This window comes from Chiroxiphia lanceolata, chromosome 7 (genome assembly GCF_009829145.1).
Source record: "Chiroxiphia lanceolata isolate bChiLan1 chromosome 7, bChiLan1.pri, whole genome shotgun sequence".
In the NCBI taxonomy this organism is placed as follows: Eukaryota; Metazoa; Chordata; class Aves; order Passeriformes; family Pipridae; genus Chiroxiphia; species Chiroxiphia lanceolata.
In genome coordinates this window covers 20,849,566-20,868,657 of record NC_045643.1, presented here as the reverse complement: position 1 = coordinate 20,868,657, position 19,092 = coordinate 20,849,566, and the positions used below count along the sequence as shown (strand labels likewise).

The window sequence follows — 19,092 nt, the reverse complement described above, 5'->3', positions numbered from 1 at the left end:
CCGGCCCCGGCCCCGGCCCCGGCCCAACGCCGACCTGTGGCCGCTGACCAGCGCCGCCCCACGGCCCAACACCGCCCCCCGGTCCCGGCACAGAACCGCCCCATGGCCCTGGCCTAGCACCGCCCCCCGGCTGGGAGCGCCCCACCCTCCGCTCGAGCAGCGGGCGCGGCGCGTATGGAGCGGCGGGCGGCGGGCAGGTAGGGAGTGCCTGCTCCATCCCGGCGGCCATCGGGGGCCTCGGGACCCGCCCGCGCCTGCAGGTGAGGGGGGCGCGGGGAGACGCGGCCGGGGCCGGCTGGTTCCCGGGGGCACCGCGAGCTCCGGGCGGGAGGCGGGGGCCGAGCGGCTGCCCGCGGAGGGGGGAGCGGCCCTCGGGAGCCGCTCGGGGTCACCCCTCCCTGGGGTCACCTCGCCCCGGGGCTGGGAAAGCGCCGCTTGGCCGCGTTCCCCGCCGGGGATGGAGGGCTGTGGCCGGGCGTCCCCGGTACTTGCGGTCGCCAGCGAAGGACCGGCTGGCGAAGCGGGGAGGCGGCGGGATGCGCTGGGATAGCGGCGGTTCAGGTAAGCGCAGGGGGTGTCTCCAAGCGCAGAGGCGGCGGTGGAGCCCAGGAGCACCCGCTGCCAGCCCAGGAGCGGCGGGTTCTGGGTGAGGAGAATAGCAAACCCCACGGGCACCTGAGTTTGTAAGTCATAGAGAGAGCGATTGTCCCTAAATCGGAAAGGCAAACAGTTGTGCAGGGGCAGTGGCTGACCCAGGCCAGTAGTGCTAAATAATAGACTGGTTGCTACAGGCTGAAAAACACACTCAGTTTCCCATGTTCTTTCACACATACCGGTGAATTATACCCAGCATATATTGTAGTGTTCTGAATGAGGTTGCATTTTACTGGGAGAAGATTTGCTAACAAAAGTCTGCCACAGAAGATTTCACATCCACGTTTGTCACCCTTGTTTTGTCAGCATGCAAACTGGAGAATGGATTTTTTTATATAGGGAAGAGGCTTGTAAATTTTAATGTATTTACCCTGAGAAGTGGCAAAGTAAATAAAGACCCAAGGGCAAAGATGCTGGAGTGGCGTACCATAGGGTGACTCCAGAATGACTTCTGTGCTATTTAGTCTTGTCAGAGGAAAGCAGGCCAAAGTAATCTCTAAAATACAGCTTTTAAAAATTTTAAAAATAAAGGAAGGTCTGCCCTTTCTGTATGCCTGTTCTTATCCGTGGTTATTGTTTTAATATGTCAATTTTGTGTTTCGTTGTATGAACGATAGTTCATGCTAGCCCAGCAACATCCCTTACTACTTGAATGCAGGACGCTAAAAACCTCATCATAATTTATTTTAGAGAATTCAATTAAAAGCTGCAAAACCAGAGAACTTGGAGAGATAGTTTGTGACTAAGCATCCTTTATTTTAAAATGGTCTTGGAGCTTTTTAGATCTATTTAGTTTTTATCATGAAATGAATAGAACTTTCTTACTTGTGTAATAGTCTGAGAAGTGATTGCAGCATGGGGTGTTACCTTGCTGTGATTTTACCTTTGTGATAGGTCTTGTGCCGTACTCTCTAGATTTTGGATTCTGAAAGGTTTTTCTAATAACAGTTTAAAATTATTTCCTGCCTTTGTGATTGCATAGCAATGGCTGTGGAGGGAATGAGCAATAACCAATGGCAAGAGGTTGTGCAACACGTATTCACTATTGTAAGTTGTACTTCAGAAACAAATGGCCTTGTAGAGAGGCTACAGAGCAGCACACAGCCTAGTTTGGTACTTTTCACACCGACAGCACAGTTTGGCTTTACCACAAACAGGTGTTACAGCACAGATGTGCTACCTTAGTCTGTTTGTTCAAAGTGGAGAGGGGGTGAATGGAGCTGAACTGTAGTTTGGTTTACTTTCTATAGGGGAATCTTCTACAGGTGGTTGATGTTGACTGACTGTTGTGGTTTAACCCCAGCTGCCAACTAAATGCTGCACAGCTGCTTGCTCAGTCCCCACCAGCGGGGTGGGGGAAGAGAATCAGAAGGGTAAAAGTGAGAAAACTTGTGAGTTGAAGTGAAGATGGTTCAATAGGTAAAGCAAAAGTGGTGTGCATGAACAAAGCCAAACAAGGCATTTATCCACCACTTCCCATGGTGTGGGAGGTTTTCAGTCATCCCTGGGACAGCAGGGCTCCACCACAGGGAACGGTGACTTGGGTAGACAAATGCAGTCACTCCAAACATGTCCTCCTTCCCCCAGCTTTATATGCTGAGCATGGCACCATATGGTGTGGGATATCCCTGTGGTCAGTTGGGATCAGCTGTGTCCCCTCCCAACTCCTTGTGCACTCCAAGCCTCCTTGCTGGTGGGGCTGTGTGAGGAGCAGAAAAGGCCTTGACTCTGTGTGAGTGCTGCTCAGCAGTAACAGAAATATCCCTGAAGTACCAGCACCATTTTCAGCACAAATCAGAAACACAGCACCACAACACTAGCTACTAGGAAGAAAATTAATTCCCTCCCAACCAAAACCAGCATGCTCATTTAGAGTAACAGTGAGCCAGAGGATAAGGTTTGGATGTCTCTGGCAGCAAAGACATCTGCATATAATGTGTATATGAATCTGAGAAATGCAGAGCATCCGTGTCACTGAAAAACAGATTCATCAAATAGATGCAGTATTAAGGCCTGATATATGCATATAAAATGATCAAGAAGATTAAATATTTTCCTATTTTTTTTATTATTTGTAGTATACATTGTTGTGCTATATTAGTTACTTTCTTGCCCCATAACCTGTTTAAAGACAGTTATATTTTTGCTAATTCTAAAAACTTTTCAAATGAATAATGCCATGCTATTTTGAATATAACAATTTACCTTGAAAAGTATTTCACACTTAACTGTTTCACTTTTTTGTAAATTACTTGACTTCTTGAGCCCAATTTAAATACTTTTGCAAGCCATAATAAAGATGCAGGTATTGCTGCCCCCCTCCCCATCATCCTGTTTACTATGTGGCTCTGATTGGTAAAAAACCCCCAAAACCTGTTGCATTTCCTAATTCCTAGGTGAGTACTTTCTCCATTAGCAGTGCCTTGCATCGCTCTGAATATCCTCAGTTATTTGATGATTTCTTTTGCAAGACCTGAGCAGTTCTGTGCCAGGGTGCATGGACCAGGTCAAAAAGGAGAGTGGGCACGGCCAGATTGGAGGCAGCTGCCCTTATCTGCACTCCAGGGAGGGGGATGAAATGAAGCTAATTCAAACTAATTGGTTTCAGTGATAATACGTTCTGTATAGCGTGCTGTCTGATAAGCAAGTGTTGTTAGAACAGATAAAAAAGTAATTATTTAAGAACAGACAAAAAAGAATGTATTTCCTAATTAATGGCTCTGAAGAGCAATCTGGAACTGTGAACCAGTCTGCAGATAAGACTTGTACCTAGTTTCCAAGGATTCTTTTTAAACTAGTTTGCCATAATCTGATAATTAAGTAGTTATAATGTTAAAAGGAAAAGGTATTTTAAACATATATATTGAGACTGCTTTGACATATAAAAGCTATTTTTGCAGCTACTGTTCTGCAAAACTGTTTTCTCCAGGGTTCTTTCGCAACTTCATTGTTGTGTTATGAATTGGCATATGTGACCTAGAGGTCACATCGTTTCAGTGCAGTACTTACCATGCAGTGTTCTCGAGACATTTTGTATCATACACATATTTGACAGGAAAATAAATCTAGTGCCTTGATAAGATTATAATGGGGTGCTGAAAAGGGTATGTTTGATCGTATGCATTCCATGTTATTACGTGGATCCTTTGATCAGCCTGTTGGGATTTTTTAATTCACACTTCTGGGAACTGTTTGTGTTCAAGTGGGAATTGCGTGACTCTGAGTTTGACACTGATTTTTCACTTTGCTTTGAAGTGCCAACAGCCTTCTCAAAAGGCTTACTCTATTTCAGTAATCAAGCACTAATTTTTGTTACCTGGTGAGAGCACAGATGTGAAGGGCAAATTGCATGTATAACCTTGAAATATTGTTTTAAACAATTGCATTAGGAGTCTTGCTTTACACACTTAGTCCTATGCAATCTTATTTTTTTTTTGTTTATGTGTGTGCTTCTCACCAGGTGCATTAGTCTTTTTTTTGTCTCTTCTGTCTTTTTCAGGAAGATCTGTTTGCTCAGTCCATCTGCACATAGCACAGTAATGTAAATCAATACTGTATGCTTTGTACCAAGTATATCTGGAAAAGACATATATGCAAGCTGGTATTTTTGCACTGGATGTAGTGGATCTTAAACACAAATTTACTTAGCCTTGTTTTGTATAAATAATATATACATATGATCAGCTTTTAGTGAAAATTTGCAAAATACTTGTGGAAGGAGGGTTTGGAAGTAAGATTTGAAGAAGCATTTTGTTGTCAAGCTGTAAAAAACTTAAGTGTCTTATATGCAAAACCCTGGACTACTGGTCATTTCACAGCAGACTTGTTTCTGTTACAGCCTTGCTATGTCATGACTGGCTTCTTCTGCAGTTCCCATGGCAACAAGGATTTTTGAGCTGCAAAGCAGGATACTGGGTTGAGGGGATATAAATTTTCTTTATTACAGATGAAATTTTGATCCATGAAAGCTGATCAGATACTCTACTGTCCCCCTTCATGTCCCTCCCCTTAATCATCTGTGTTTTGCCCATAAGCTTACACCTAAATGGGAATTCCTATATGACAAGAATACAATTACCGGTTCTAATTTTTAACATAGTATAAGAGACGGTGGGAAAACTGTCAAGGCATACTGTTGTGATAGCATAGAAAAACATGTCCTCTTCCAAGTGCAGTCTTGACAAACAGGAGACAGTGCACTAGGTATAAATTTGTATGTTGATGTATTTGTGAACATTGCATATGCATATAAAAAGTAATGACAATTAAAGTTGCTCAGGATTTGCATTGGCTTCTGCTAATGTTTAGTTTGGCTTGGACTTGCTTTTAAGATGCATTTATAAAATATTTACTTTTTAAATGGACTTATACATTTTAACTAAAAGATCTCAAAATACTGCTTCTGAATCACAAACTAAAATTTATTAACAGTGGCAACAGTTTTGTGTGTTTTCCTATGTCTATCCCTCGCCATCTCAGATGACTGCATGGGTGGTTTGGGATGTATCCTGAACCAAATAGTTACTCTATGAAGGCTTATCCTGTAACTATGCTTAGGGCATGGGTCATTTTTTCTGAGTTAGGTAGGTGTTCTTTGTTATTGTTTTTGCCTTTGAGCACTTCTTCCAAAATAAGAAACCAATTATTCAGATTTGTCAAGTTCCCTCCATACCCCAACAGTTAAGTTTGGGTTGTTTTGTTTTGTAACTGGTAAAAAAGATAATGGGAATGATGCAGTTGCTAAAACAAACAGCATGGGTAAACTAGATAATTTTATGTTGTAAAAGCTTCCGAATAGTACATCTAAGAAATTTATCCTTATGATGTGGGAAAGGCAATTTAGAGATGGATTAAAAATAAATTTAGAAAGTGAGGGCCAGTGACCTGCTGGTCTTCATGTGATTTGGGCTAGGAGACGGTCGTCATGTGATTTGGGCTAGGAGACCTCTGTCTTGGCCTGCCACCATCACCACTGAAATGTAGGATTATGATGGAGTCATGAAAAGGCTGAAACACCACTTTGATCTCTGCAACTGAAGCTACTCATCCAAAGACAAGCAGTTCTGCTGGACAGATATTGTACAGGAGTAGAGCAACATAGTATTTAGGTAATAACTTCATCCAAATACCCATTTGTAAAAGACTTTTCACTAGTGCTATCACCTGTGTGTGTCATAGCTGTAACAAAATAACCTGAGAGAGTTACACACGAGAGGGAAATTGAGCTAGACCCAAGGCATGAATACTCTGGATGCATATCAGTTTTTTCAAGTGAAGATCTAAGTTCTGAAATGACTAATTTTAACTTTTTCTTCCAGTTGACTTCCACCAAAGTCAATTTAGTGCTAATATTTAAAAAAAAATTGAAGCTTACAGGCTACGGTAGAATATAATTCGGAATGCTGTATGTGATTCTGGGACATCCATATGTTTGGGAATTTAAGAAAATCAAGCTATGAAAACTGGACTCTTGAATATGGGTCTGAAAAGATTTATGGTGACTGATAGCATCTGGCAGAGTATTGCATTGTCTTCTACCTTGCCTTCCAACGCAATCTCAACCCATTTGTAACAGCTTGAAGGCTTATTTTGGCATTTGTTTTTCTGGCTTTGCTTGTAATACCCGGCAGTGCAGTTTTTCAGTCAATAATTTGTCCAGTGCTCCCTGAGAATTCAAGAGAACAGATAGTTGCTAACTTGGGTTTTATGCTTGAGAAATGTGCAAAGTTTAGGGGAAGGGATCCCTTACATGCAATTAAAGAATAAGAAGAGCTGAGTTGCAGTGTCACATATCTTCTGTTGTTTGTGGAGAGGATGTGAGGCTGGTGATTGTGCACGAAGCTGGATGAATGGGTCACACAGCCAGCTTCTGCATCTCCGTTGAGACGCATTAAGAGGAGTGACAATGTGATGACATAATCACTGACCCCAGATTGTTCTCAGCTATAAATCCTCTGGTTGCAGTCTCCGCTGTTTCTCTGCGTGTGCTGTTCACGTTTAAGGGCTTTTCAGATCATCTCCAGCACCATCTGCTGCATAATGGAAAGAAAACAATTGTGCTGTGTATGGAGCCAGCTGACTCCCTGAGTGGAGTTGGGGGTTTGCAAAATACGTCTCATCTCGAAGAACTTGTCTGCTTGTTCTCACTGACACCCTGTGCACTGGTCACTAGGCTGCCATTATGGATGAAAAACAGAACAAAATAGTGACTCATTTACAGGGACATACACATTTTTGAGCAGGTCAGATACTGTTTGTCTTCTCATGCTCATGTACAAGAAATACCGCACACCCTAATGCCTCTCTAATTACAAGGAGAGAAACACAGTCTATATGTGAAGCATCTTGTCAGGATGAATATATTGGTAACACTTGTCCTGCATGGAGATAACATGAGGAGATAAGCAACAGGACTTCTTGACTGCAAGTATTCACTAGGTGTCAGTGCGTGATTGCACAGAACTGATGTTCTTGCTGAGAAGTTCTTTGACTGCCTTATGAATAGGGATTTTAAAGAAGATTCCTACTTTAGTTTTCAGAATGCAGTGTGGATTAAATTTACGAATAGCTAATGATTAAAAGTAATTATTTCAATCTTTTTTTTTAGGAACAGTCTGATAAAAATTCAGATCTAAAAAAAAAATTACTGACATGTTTTGTGCTTAATGAAGATAATTTAAAGACTTAGAATAGTTCCTAAATTGATCACTATTAGGGTTTCTTGTCAGTATCTGGTATATGACTGATCAAACACTCTACTCGTACTGTTGCTGATCCTGGCTGTGACTAAATGTATCACAGTGATTACATTATCTGTAAAATGAACTTAATTTTTTGCAAAACTACTGTTTTCCTTCAGGGTTGTTGAAGATCAAGTTTGTAAATGTCAGTAAAAGAGGAGGAAATCCCTATGAATGTAGCTAAATTTGCCTGGTTTTTCTCTTGCCAGACCATGTCCCTAGAATGAAATACCATGTTTATTAGAATATCTTGAATTGCTTGTATCTCGGCATTAGGTTTTTAAAAATATTTTTAAACAGTTTAAAATATGTATTTAGTCTAGTTTTAGTAATAAATTATTAGAGAACTCATCTTTTAATCTGTGTAGAGTGATCAGCATTCATTAGAAGTTTAAATTGTTGCAAAATGGATATATTTTGTATTGCATAGGAAAGTATTTGGTGAGAACTGCACATCACTAAGTTAAAATAGCAAAAAGAGTCATTCAGTTGATAAATGCAAATACTTGTAATGGCTTTCCTGTATCTTCCAGTTTGTATTGAACTTCTATTAAATTTACTCCATAGCACTTAATGAATGGTAAAAGCATTTACATGTTACCCTTTTATACTTAATCTGTTTACAAGTGAGGCCTTTTTTTAGAACTATTCCCTGTTACCCTAAGGGAAGTGCTGAGAGTTGTGCAAATAGATAAGAGAAGTTAGCTTGGTTACAAAGACAAGTTTTTTGAGTGGTGCTGTGCACCATACATTTTCAGTATGTAGCAGAAATATTGCTGGGATTGTCTGATGGCCAGCCTTCAGTATTTTCCCTATTGTTGTAGCTCTATAAGAGTGCCATCTTTGTTTGATCTTACCACTTACCTGTCAGATAGAAACCATCTAACCATCAGACAAAGGCACATTCCTTCCATCCCAGTGTCCCTCCAGTTAAATTTAAGCACTGCATCTCTCATGATGGGACACAACTACCGGACTGGTCAGATTTTCAGATAAATTTTGATTGAGCTAGTATAAGAAGATCCATAAGAGATACAGTGGGAAGACCATAGAGACTTCACCTCTCCCTTACAGACATACTGAATATAAACACATGTAACAAGTTCAAAATACAGGAGAGCTTGAATGACTTCTCATAGCATACGACTTTGATTTTGTGTCTCTGAACACTGAACAAAAGCCCATTCTCAAGCTTCAGCTGCTTGTTAACTTCACCAAAAATTATTACCTATTCACGATGATGCAAAATAAAGCAGACTCTGTCACTGTCTTAAAGGTTGTTCCTAACCTAAGGCTTAACAATTTATGTGTAAGAAGTGCTAGCTTTTGTTTTTAATGACAACTTTGGGATTCTTCCAGGACCTCTCTTCAGAAACTGATATGTCTGAAAAGAGATCTCTCTGACTAGTGACAAATTTTTTGTCTTACCTTGGTTTGACATGTCTTGAGAAAGTTGTTTAAAATGGTAGTTTCTTTCTACTATCCTGCTTTTCATTGCCAACCCTGAAGCATTGTTGGTATGGCTCCTTTGAAGTTCATGATTCTGCCAAGCAGTTTCTTGCAGGCCTGCTGCTGCAGTGAAGGTGATTAAAAAGGCATTTGCAACTCAGGAAATCCATTTGATGGCTCTCTGCAGCTGCAACTTTTGAAGTAATGCCTACTGTGTTTTTAATAAAGCCGGTAGAGCTTGTGTCTCTGCAAAACATGCAAAGAGAAATTCAGTCATCCTGCATTTTACTGGGATTTCCACCTTGCTGAAATGGGCATAGCAGCCCATTGTGTACTTGGAATCCAAAGCACTGATCCCTTTTCTCTGGGTGAACTCTTAACGTAATAGGGTTTTTCTCTTCTACCGATGATAAACATGTACCTGTTTAGTGTAGTTGAGAGAAGTTCCTAAGGAAGTGAGAGACTTGCTTACTGTTTTTTCTCAGTCTGAAAGTGTTCTAATTGATGCCTGCATCTTTCAGAAATGTACCATAATTCACAAGCTATGAAATAATTTTGGGAAGATAGTGCTTAGCATGGGTCTGCATTTTTTTTTGGTTTTGTTTTTTGTTTTTTTTTTTTTGTTGATACTGGATTAAATGACTCATAATGGTTGTTCACAAGATTGATTTGGAAATAGGGACTAGATTCTTTTTCCCTCCCAAGTGAGTATTCTCTTCTAGAACACTTTTACAAATCTGTATATGAAGACACAGGTCTATTTGTTGCAGAATACTGCTTGCTTTGGTGCAACTGAAGTTTATGTCACTTGGGGAATGAGTACATTTTAACTTAGCAGCAAAACTACATACATTTTGAATTCCACTTAGCTATGATGGAGCAAAAAGGTAAAGAAAGACCTTTCTTGTTACAAGGAGCAACAAGACAACTCAGGCACACTCTGAATTTCTGAAAAGGCAGCTGATCTTTCAAATAATTTCTTTTTTTTCCCCTCCTTTTTTTTAACAGATATGTTGCTTACAAGCTTTTTATTTGTTTACTATTCAATAGCTTAACTTAATGCTGTAACGATCATCTCTTATGATTAAAGATCTTTACCCAGGGCCTATGTGATGCCTAACTTCTTATGTTTGTTGCAAATACAGTGGCGTATTTTACCTTAAAGAGCCAATTATGTTATTTTAAAAATGCATTCTAGAAAAAGTCATAAATGTGCTGTGGAACAGGTGCAAGAATGTCCCCAAGGAAGTAGTTGTATTGAAAGGCTGGTTAGTCACATGTCCTTATGCACTGGACATGATTTCCTTGGATGCTCCCTTTCCCTGTCTCTTTTGGTGAGCTGTACATTAGCAGCACTGGGGAAAAACAGTGAGTACTATCAGTAGCAAGAGCCTTTCTTAAAACTGTGCGTGGGGTAAAGGAGGAGCTCCTTCAGTGATTTCTGGAATTAGATTTTGCACAAGTGTATTTAAAAATGTAGTACTTTTATTGGTAGAAATGTAAAGCAATGTTTGTTTGTTTTTAAACCAGAATTACGTTATGAAAAAAAAATGTTTTATATTTGTATAGTGTACTTGAGGACCTGATTCACTCTTTGGAGCCTTACTTTGATCACTAGTTGGCATATGGACACAAATGTGGCATATGGCACAAAATCCAAAATCTCATACAGAAGAAGGGTGACTTTTAGATATTGGTGTAGTCTTGTGACCTCTCTGGTAATTTATGTGGACTGATTGTGTAGTCTGCCAATATAACTGTACTGAGTAAAGGCTACTTTTAAAGTGAACATGACCAATGGTGAGGCTGAGGACAGGGTAGCTGTAGAGTCATTCATGAAGCTAGACTGGATGGAGAGAGCAGAAAGTTATAGGGAAAAACCAGATTAAAGGATTAGGGACACTGTGCCTATGGTTGGAATCAGGATGATAGCATGCAGGGCAAAATTTATCTAAATCTATTTGATTTTTAATTTTATTCTTGAAAAAATTAGAGATGCCCACTGTACCACCTTGGGGTAAGCATCAAATGTTTGGAGGAAATGTATTTAGGTATTATCCCTGTTCTTAATGTTTTCCCTATCTTTCCTGTTTGAATTAGATGTTTGTAACTAACTGTGGTATAGCTGCTCCTTGCTCAGAATATTTGGCTTCATGCATTCACGGTTTTGTACGTTTTATTAAGCTTAAAGGTTTCATCAAGTTGGTGCATTAGGTAGAGGAAGAGCAATATAAATAAAAGAAGAAACTCATCTAACTGGAAAAATAACCCTTATTAATCTTTCAGGTACTCAGCTGTAGTGACTAAGTAAAATCTCAAAAGGTGCCTGTCATAGCAGTGAGAAGTGGCATTCCTCCCTGACTTAGCTGTCAGTCTGTGTTTCTTTCAAAGGGGGTAATACCTCCCTTTTTTTCTTACTGTGCTGTGCCACCACTATGTTCCTCACTGGAGCAGATGTAGCTGGAAACCAGGAATTTTTATTTACAGCTAATAAAAACTGGGTTAGTAAACTTTTTCAGGTTTGCTTAATTTTGCCTTTCAGTCATGATGTGTAGATTATGGTTCAAGAGAAGCTTGTTTCTGAAGTCTGTTTTAGGCTTCTGTAGTTGTTTGGTTATGAGAAGTCAATTCCTGATTTTGGGAAGAGCTTACCTGACTTAGTATGTAAATAAGCAAAATTGGAAATAATTTCCATGCTAGAAAGCTGCTTTATAAGATAGTCACAGATGAATTAATGGCAATCGAGGTATACTCTTGTGCAGAAGTTCTTTGCTTACCTTTTATCTCTTTGTGTCATTAATTATACGACTTTTGCTTTGACTGAAGGCAGATGACTGTACTCTTGAGCTGATTGAAGGAATATAAATGGATCTTGGTAAGTGGGCGGGAGTCTGAGAAACTTGAAATTTATGTAACTTGCATTTCTAAGAAGTTAAAATTAGTCTGCCTTGAATATGTTTTTGAGTTTTACCCTTTGATTTGTTCTCACCTAGCACTATTTTCATGGAGGTTTTCTGTGGTGTGGTTTTGTTTTGTTCTGGGTTTTTATTTATTTGACTTCATTTGATTTCACACAAGCTCTCTACATATATTTTAAGAGGAAAGGAAAATGTGGTTTGGTTTTACTTGGTTGTTTATCAATGAGTAAAGAAAAACTTAGGTGCTGCAGTACTGCTTGTGTTAAAACTAAGGAAGAAATGCTGTGTGGAATAAGCAGTGTAGCCCTTCTGCCTCCTCCTATTAAGGAAACTTCCCAGTCTGACCATTCAGGATCCACTCTGGCAATCACAGTCCCAGCACCAGAGACATTAACTGCTGGGACCAAAGCCCCTTCACACCAGCAGCTCCACTGACCCAACTGACCCCGAGCAGCTCCCCACTCACTTCACTCACAGTCACACCAGTTTCCTTACTGGTTCACCCCTGGTTTCCCATGGCAGAGTTTCAAATATCTCATTCCATAAAGCAATTTATTCACGGTGCAGTAACACAGAAACAGCTTGAGCTGCTGCCCTCAAGGAGAGACCTCCAACAAAGGAATCCTGGGCTTTTATACCCTCACAGTCCAGGTGAGCACAAGTCTCTCTTCCTCCTGAGACTTCGGCTCCTGCTCCCCCTTTCAGTGTCCATCCATCCACCTCACTAATGTCACCTGACTTCATCTCCTTTGTTATCCAAAATGTCAGCAGTTCCTGGCTCCTGCTGTGTCTCTGTGTCCATTCACAGATGTGGCTGGCATCATGAGTCTTTGTACCCTTTGAGTCCAAAGGTTGGCAGTTCACTGCCTCAGGGTCCCACCCAGGGCTCAATCTGCATCTCAATCTGCAGCTGACAAGCCGAGCTACCTGGACCAGGTGTATTCCACAACACCCCAATTTTTACAGCTCCTCAATAGTTAATTCCTCCTAATGTAACAGGAGGAATATATTCAAATGTTAGATCCTCTGACCAGTATGATGTGCCTTTATAAAAAGGGCTTGGTTTGTAGTGTTCTGGACTGGAACAAATACACCTTGGCTGCTTCAGACACAGTAGAATTTTCTCGGATCTATTAAAGAGTAAAAATGTGTGAGTGCTGTGGCTAAGTAATCCTACTCTTCTTTCCTGAAGCAGTTTTGATTTTCAAACTGTATGATGTGTTTTCACTGTGCATTGCCTATAATTATCCACCACCTTCTCCAATCTGAAACAGCATTCCTTCAGGCTTCATTAATGCAGTCAGTAGGGCATTAAAGCCAGTATAACTTGTTGTATGGCTTTGCTGTTTGACTGTGGAGTTCTGGGGTTTTTTCACTTGTGGAAACTTTATCACACACATCCTGTTTGATAGCTTCTCACTGTTTAAACCTCAGACTGCTGGAGTTCTGCGTGCCTTGAGAGATTTAGAGACTGGTAGATGATGGCACTTGTCTACCATTTATGAGAAGAAAACATCAATTTCCCATTTGTTTTCAGTCACAAATCATAAGTAATTTCCTTACAGTGGCAGCAGCTTCAATTAAGGAAACCTTGGCCTGATTTTCATAATCAAACATTAGTGAGTTCCGGTTCTTTGACCATGCAGGATTTTTCTAGGAAGCTGAGTGCTCACCAGTAAGTCATAGTTCATTCATCACCTTTTTTTGTCTATTGGTATTTACTCTGCTTGGGGACCATGCTGGCATGTTTCATAATGACACTGGATACTAAGTTGACACATGGAATTGCCAGTGGGTATGAAATTCTCATAGTCTTGTTGCTGCCTTACTAGCCAGGTTCCTCCTTCTTGAAGTGTTTGCACAGAGTGTAGGATGCTGAGAAACAAGGTGTTACATGTCTCCATTCAGGAGATCTAGAAGATCTAATGTGTGGAACGTGACACCTTCCTGGAATGTGAATAAGGTCCTGAATAGTGAATAAGGTTCTTATTTCTAGAAAAGTGTGAGGAATTTGTTTTGATGTCCAACAACAATCTTTCAGAAGAGTGATCATGCTGTGGGAGACCTGAACCTTTCCATTAACAGGCCAGGTGGTAGTTCTTTTGCTCCTGAGCCGGACAGGAGCTGCTGCTTTTACAGGCAAGTGCCTGATCCTGCAGTCAGTAGCCTGGGAAACAAAGTGGTAACAGTCTCAGAAGTCTGCCTATAGCTTTTTCCAACCATCAAGCTCCACCTGTGTCTTCGTGAGGCAGTATGTTAGAGCTGATCTCGAACTGGACAGAGGAGATCTACAGTAACTGGTTTCTAATGGAGGACTGTTTGATAAGCTATCACAAAATTACATAACCTGAGGGATAGCTTCTGGGATCCAGGGGCTGTGTGAATGCCTGAGTGGAGGTCAAGAGATGTTAGTTTACCAGGAATTAGAGTTCTTCAGAGATATACATCTCCAAGGCCCTTTTTGCCCCCAGCCATTGTTTCCCTTCTCTCCTACTTGCAAAGATTTGCATTCAGCAGAAACTAAAATGGTTGCTGCAGAGGTGCTACCCAGTACCCTAACCAGAAGGTGTATTCAGGAAGGCGGTGATCCTGTCACAGGACTGTCCTTCCATACAGGGATTGCCAAAATCCGGTCTCATTCTTTGTAGCATCAGAAAAAATAGAAGTAAATATTTGTGTAGCAACAGACAATAGTCACAGAAAGCAGTGAAGAAAGTTGTTGCAGGAAGCTGCTTCCTGGTGAAGTTTTCCCTTTTGTCCAGTATAACAGCTCTGGAGAAAAAAGATAAATGTGTGTTGTATGGAGTATCAAGTATAGAAAAATTAAAAAAAGAAGGGGAAATAGCCAAACAAATACAAACACTAAGAGTAATGCAGTCACAGCAGGGACTGAGTACAAACCTGGATTCAAAAAGGAGCCAATTTCCTTTTTCCATATCTGTGTATATGTGATTAATTAGTCCAATAATGGCACTTTGGAGCTGGAAAGCATTGCTAAGATTTAGCAGGTGCTGGCTCTGGAAAGGGACAGTCAGGTCCAGGTGCTCTGCTGGGGAGCAGCCAGTGCAGCAGGTGGCTTGGAAAGGGCAGGTAAGACAGAAGTCGAGGGCAGCCCAGCAGTGGGGAGCAGGTCAGGCCTGGCTGCCAGGCTCCATCTGGAGTCAGGTGGAAAGGCACGTCTGAGATCCTCCAGGAGCAGGCAGTCGGGTCTGGGTCAGTCCTCCAGGGTCAGGGGCTGCCTGGCTGGGCCCCAGCAAGGCTGCAGCAGTGAGAGCACAGTTGGGCAGGGGCCAGGGGCAAGAGACTGAACTTGAAGTTGGGGTCCTGGCAAAGGGTGGGCAGGGGCTGCTGCTCCCTTCCTCTCTCAAGGCCACCTGCTGCGCTGTCTATAGGTTGGCCTTGTGCCCAGGCAGCCAAACCCCCACCTGCACAGGGCACCTCAGCACCCTGCAGTAGTTGCAGAAGTGATTCGTATATTTAAAATGCATTTATCAAGTAAATGAGTTTACTTAATTTCCGATGTGCAAATCGGGGCAAGTTTCACAAGGACTGTCTGATGTTACCCAGAAATCCAAGGAAACTGGCAAAGTTGGGTTACGGAGATTGCACAGATCCCACTGTTGGGGAGGCTCCTGTGTGCAGCCCTTGTGAAGTGCATGGGAAGCACTAACCCAGTTAATCAGTTTTTGTAGTAATGCTATTTGTGTTTTACTTTAGAAACACAGTTTGTAGAGTTGCTTCGTTCTGAGAGTGTTGAAGAGCTATTGGGGATTTTGTTATTAATAACCTCCTTTTTTTCATAGTAGATTTTGCTAGGCATTCTGATTTATTTTTTTTATACTACCTATTTTTCTGACTAGCTATTCTGTTAGTGTTTTGGGGATGAAATCAGTGTTGCACCTTGCATCTGTATTTAAAAGATATTTATTAAGTCAAGTTATGACACTACAATTCTGTATGTCTGTGCATTTCCCTCAGCACTCAGGCTGGTTGAGAGGTGAAGCCTTGGTGCTCAACACCAAATTTATTTCTGCAGACCAAAAAGAAAATAAGTTTGAAGTCTTCCAACCAATTGTTTATCAGGGCAAAATGTCTGTTTAGATTTTCCTCTGTGTTCCCTACAGTTCTTTCCCACTAAAGAAAACTGCATTGATTGTCTGGATTTGAAACCTAATAGTTCGTTAGTGCTTGCAGGAATGGATTTCCATTTTTCTAGGCATATAGGAAGAGGTTTTATGTTAAACTGAGGTAATTTGGTTAAAAAGACACCTACTTTACTTGTTAAGACAGAATCTGAATGTTACACACAGGATCTACTGGCAGTTCGTTGTGATAAGACTGACAGCTAATTTTTTCAGAAACTAAATCAGCTATTACTTTGTACTGGAAGTATGCTAATTGGTATAGTCTTGTGTGGTTAAAGATCAATAATTCAGTGAAGAGAACAGATGCTCTTATTTAAAGAAATTCACAGTTAATTTTATTGAAAAGCTATAGCTGAAGATTGAAATTTGTAAACACAAAGGTATTTGTCAGCTTCTGCCACTTAACATTTTCCTTTCAAGGGGAAATCCTGGAGTACAAATGCTTTGATGTAGCTAGGAAGACTCATGCTTGATTTTGATTTTAAATGTAATTAAACTGTCATAAACTAAATGTGATGTTTTCAGCTGAGCTGATACCCAATTTGTATAGATATGAAGAAAATAAAAATTCTCTGATCTTGGAAGTAATTTTTTTCAACTAGATTTAAGAGGCTACAAATAGACTAATAGTATATTTGAGGCACATGAACTGAAAACCTGTTCACCTAGTCATTTTTTTGCATTTGAATTCTTATTTAGGTAGAAAGTTTTGTGTGAATGAAATTCATTGCACCACATTGAACTTTGTCTACTGTATTATAAATACAGTAAAATCATTGCACATGCACCAGTTATACAGGTAGACCTCAAACAGAAAGAAAACGTATTTAGTAGGAAATTCCTGGCATCTATCTCTGAATTATTCAAATTTGCATTGAGATTTCAGATCCTTGTTTGTATAAAAGCACCACTGTTATTTTGATAATCACAAGCTTTCCTAAATACACAGCAGCACTTTTCACTGAAGATCTGGATAGCTGAGTCAGTCTCAAAGAATGTATACAGGCAGTAACTGTGTTCCTACAGCCATTTGCTTGTTTTTTTCCTTACAAAAAGGGGCTGAAAGGGAGAATTACTATTCAGTAGTGGAGCTGAAGGTTTATTAATAGAGAGACTTTTTTTTCTTCTTGTCGTTAAATTTTGTCATTACCTTTCAGTACAGAGTGTCCTCACTGATTACTAAGTAGCTCATTAAAGCTAGTTTTAGATGTGCTTTTTTGTTCTGTTTTCTTCTTGCTGTTTTCCCATTTTGCTAGCATGCAGATGGGGGTGGGGAGTGGGAAATAAGGGAGAGAGCATGTTCCAGAGGATGCCAGGATGACTTCAGTTATTGGATGACTGCTGTCTGATAGACGGAAAAAGGAGGAGTAAACCTTTCATTCTGCACTGACAGAGCTGAAACACAGAAAACCGATTTACAGGTAAGGGTGAAAAAAATTCCTGTTATGGATAGCTATTCTTGATCCTTGCCACATTTTTCAGATATAAAAAATGCATGTACAAGCATCTTGCTTGTTCCTCACAAATTACTGTGAAGCAGCTTTTCAGTTATTATTCCTCCTACCCGGGAGGTTTCAGCCGATGTGAGATCCATGAGCAGTGAAATCACAGACATGCCTGATGCTGACAGCTTTCTCATGTGACAGTGTACGCATTGCATCTCATTGATGCCCAAGTTGTTCAGTAAGCTGTAGGAAGAGAGGTCATTTTGTGTGATGGAAACACTTGCTGTTGAAAATACAGTGTATGCTACCAGCAGGAAAAGACTACTGGAAGATCTAAAAATGTTCTCTTTGCGCTTGGATAGGAAGATGAACTGCTTCTAAAACTGTGTCTTATTTAGTGTTGAACAAACAGTGAGAATGGTCCTCAGAACAACTGAAAGGGATTTTGTGGATTTTTGCATTATTTTTAAGTTTGGAATGAATGTGGTTGATAATTGAGTCATAAAATTGTCTTTGTCATAAAGGAAAACATGGTGCATATAATTATGTGTATGAGACAGATAAATCTTGTAGTACCTACAGCATTTGTGTGCCAGTTTTAATAAACTGTCGAAATAGCTTTCTTCTGCTGAGTTTGTGTTAGCAGCAGCTGTTAGTTCACAGAGAGTGGAGATGGCAAGTAGCAAATAAGTTGATATGGAAAATAGATTTGTTTATCAAGCCATGCTATATGAGGATATAGGACTACAGGCAGAAGTCCTGGCCCCACTGAAAGAATTGAGGGGTTTGATATTGGCCTCACTGGGCCAAGCATTTCAATGTATCAGCTTCAATGTGGACTTAATTCCACATTTTACATGTAGTAAATAATTATTATACACATCTCCGTTTTTCTGGTTTGAAGCAAAAATCTTAATTGACATTAATAAATTCTGATTATCATTGGTTTGAGAGTATACGTATTAATAAAATATATTTATAAAACTAAAATGCTCAAATTTAGTTTTAACAGATTTCAGAGATTAAAATGAGTAAATTTTTGTTTGTATTTTTGTAAATTTTTGTTGTATTCACTGAGTGAATTCCCTTAGAGCAGATCTAAAATTATTAAAAACTGATGTCATTAAAGAAAAACTGGAACAAGTCAATAGAAGTCTTATGAGTGCTAAAAAGCACTGGAAGAAGCTGTCTGCTTATTTATGTACCTTATCAGCTGCAGCCACTGGAGTGGTGTCCTTTCCTCCTAGCTGTTTCTTCAGAAAATGAAGCCTGGTATGTTTGCTAAAAAAACATCAGTCAATCAAAAAAAAAAAATCAATAATTTACAGCAAATGTCAGCAATTCACAAATTATTCTAAATACTAACGAGCTGTATCTTCTTTATTTTTTTTGTACTGGAATGTAAACACTGGTAAATAACACTGACAGAAAAAGAGTTGAGTTGCATCCTAAGATTTGTTATTTGTAAGTAATAGATGTGTATCTGAAAGCATAAGCACAACTGTTAAATTACAGTCTCAAATCCATGTATTCAAATCACTCTTCTCACCTCAAATGAAAAAATCTGACTCAGAGGAGCTCCAGTAACAGAGAGGAGTTGATGAAAACAGAGATCTAGTTCCACATGTGTTTAAATTATTCTGTCTCCTTGGAAACGCTGCTGCTGCTGCAGATGGATTTGGCTTTTGGTGGCTAAAAATATCTACCGCTTAATAACGACAGCATGAAAGATACTGAATAA

The 19,092-nt window shown here is 40.2% G+C and overlaps 1 protein-coding gene across 3 annotated transcripts in view; it reads left to right on the top strand.

Moving 5' to 3' along the window:
- The first annotated feature begins 159 nt into the window (after window positions 1–159).
- Window positions 160–19,092, top strand: part of CSRNP3 (cysteine and serine rich nuclear protein 3) — a 108,056-nt gene continuing 89,123 nt past the window's right edge. The window contains exon 1 of one of the 3 annotated variants that reach the window (XM_032693647.1): window positions 160–260. The gene's annotated coding sequence lies outside the window, so the exon portion shown is untranslated. Of the gene's footprint in view, window positions 261–2,053; window positions 2,074–17,217; window positions 17,328–19,092 lie in introns of those variants that run through there. The other 2 variants (XM_032693651.1, XM_032693646.1) reach the window with 2 other exon arrangements.